This window comes from Prorops nasuta, unplaced genomic scaffold (genome assembly GCF_024137725.1).
Source record: "Prorops nasuta isolate Cenicafe-Biocafe unplaced genomic scaffold, Cenicafe_Pnas_1.2 PNAS00242, whole genome shotgun sequence".
NCBI classification, from domain to species: domain Eukaryota; kingdom Metazoa; phylum Arthropoda; class Insecta; order Hymenoptera; family Bethylidae; genus Prorops; species Prorops nasuta.
In genome coordinates, this window is record NW_027117038.1 from 37,397 (window position 1) to 40,000 (window position 2,604).

Genomic DNA, 2,604 nt, shown 5'->3' on the forward strand with positions numbered 1-2,604 from the left:
GTTGGACGGGTCGGCTCGCGAGCGAGGCGTTCGGGTCCGCCGGCCAAAAGCAATGCGCCGCGTTGGACTTAGCCGCTGGTTGGACGGGTCGGCTCGCGAGCGAGGCGTTCGGGTCCGACGGCCGAAAGCAATGCGCCGCGTTGGACTTAGCCGCTGGTTGGACGGGTCGGCTCGCGAGCGAGGCGTTCGGGTCCGCCGGCCAAAAGCAATGCGCCGCGTTGGACTTAGCCGCTGGTTGGACGGGTCGGCTCGCGAGCGAGGCGTTCGGGTCCGACGGCCGAAAGCAATGCGCCGCGTTGGACTTAGCCGCTGGTTGGACGGGTCGGCTCGCGAGCGAAGCGTTCGGGTCCGCCGGCCAAAAGCAATGCGCCGCGTTGGACTTAGCCGCTGGTTGGACGGGTCGGCTCGCGAGCGAGGCGTTCGGGTCCGACGGCCGAAAGCAATGCGCCGCGTTGGACTTAGCCGCTGGTTGGACGGGTCGGCTCGCGAGCGAGGCGTTCGCGTCCGCCGGCCAAAAGCAACGCGCCGCGTTGGACTTAGCCGCTGGTTGGAGGGGTCGGCTCGCGAGCGAGGCGTTCGCGTCCGCCGGCCAAAAGCAACGCGCCGCGTTGGACTTAGCCGCTGGTTGGACGGGTCGGCTCGCGAGCGAGGCGTTCGGGTCCGCCGGCCAAAAGCAATGCGCCGCGTTGGACTTAGCCGCTGTTTGGACGGGTCGGCTCGCGAGCGAGGCGTTCGCGTCCGCCGGCCGAAAGCAATGCACCGCGTTGGACTTAGCCGCTGGTTGGACGGGTCGGCTCGCGAGCGAGGCGTTCGGGTCCGACGGCCGAAAGCAATGCGCCGCGTTGGACTTAGCCGCTGGTTGGACGGGTCGGCTCGCGAGCGAGGCGTTCGGGTCCGACGGCCGAAAGCAATGCGCCGCGTTGGACTTAGCCGCTGGTTGGAGGGGTCGGCTCGCGAGCGAGGCGTTCGCGTCCGCCGGCCAAAAGCAACGCGCCGCGTTGGACTTAGCCGCTGGTTGGACGGGTCGGCTCGCGAGCGAGGCATTCGCGTCCGCCGGCCAAAAGCAATGCGCCGCGTTGGACTTAGCCGCTGGTTGGACGGGTCGGCTCGCGAGCGAGGCGTTCGCGTCCGCCGGCCAAAAGCAATGCGCCGCGTTGGACTTAGCCGCTGTTTGGACGAGTCGGCTCGCGAGCGAGGCGTTCGGGTCCGACGGCCGAAAGCAATGCACCGCGTTGGACTTAGCCGCTGGTTGGACGGGTCGGCTCGCGAGCGAGGCGTTCGCGTCCGCCGGCCAAAAGCAATGCGCCGCGTTGGACTTAGCCGCTGGTTGGACGGGTCGGCTCGCGAGCGAGGCTTTCGCGTCCGCCGGCCGAAAGCAATGCGCCGCGTTGGACTTAGCCGCTGGTTGGAGGGGTCGGCTCGCGAGCGAGGCGTTTGCGTCCGCCGGCCGAAAGCAATGCGCCGCGTTGGACTTAGCCGCTGGTTGGACGGGTCGGCTCGCGAGCGAGGCTTTCGCGTCCGCCGGCCGAAAGCAATGCGCCGCGTTGGACTTAGCCGCTGGTTGGAGGGGTCGGCTCGCGAGCGAGGCGTTTGCGTCCGCCGGCCGAAAGCAATGCGCCGCGTTGGACTTAGCCGCTGGTTGGAGGGGTCGGCTCGCGAGCGAGGCGTTCGGGTCCGTCGGCCGAAAGCAATGCGCCGCGTTGGACTTAGCCGCTGGTTGGACGGGTCGGCTCGCGAGCGAGGCTTTCGCGTCCGCCGGCCGAAAGCAATGCGCCGCGTTGGACTTAGCCGCTGGTTGGAGGGGTCGGCTCGCGAGCGAGGCGTTTGCGTCCGCCGGCCGAAAGCAATGCGCCGCGTTGGACTTAGCCGCTGGTTGGAGGGGTCGGCTCGCGAGCGAGGCGTTTGCGTCCGCCGGCCGAAAGCAATGCGCCGCGTTGGACTTAGCCGCTGGTTGGACGGGTCGGCTCGCGAGCGAGGCTTTCGCGTCCGCCGGCCGAAAGCAATGCGCCGCGTTGGACTTAGCCGCTGGTTGGAGGGGTCGGCTCGCGAGCGAGGCGTTCGGGTCCGTCGGCCGAAAGCAATGCGCCGCGTTGGACTTAGCCGCTGGTTGGACGGGTCGGCTCGCGAGCGAGGCTTTCGCGTCCGCCGGCCGAAAGCAATGCGCCGCGTTGGACTTAGCCGCTGGTTGGAGGGGTCGGCTCGCGAGCGAGGCGTTTGCGTCCGCCGGCCGAAAGCAATGCGCCGCGTTGGACTATGTTATCTTAGATAAAATTTTATTATTTAAAACTATTGGAATTTGTTTACAAGTATTTTGTTATGCAAATATTTTTTCATCATTTGAAGTACCTCATTGATTTTGGTCCTATCGAAGAAGTTTGCCCTATGGCCGACTATGTTATAGCCGGCTCGTCGCCGTTCTGCCGGCGGACCTTTTCGTACATATAAGAGTGTTGGGAGTGAGCTTAGCTGCTCGAGGTATGAAACTTAGCACAGCATAGTCACGGGTCGGTGTCTTAGACCGAATGGCCCTAATGTGACTGAGCGCTAGATAGCGTTGGTTCGAAAAGTTTTTAAGCGGAATATATCCGTGTTTTGTATTCTTTT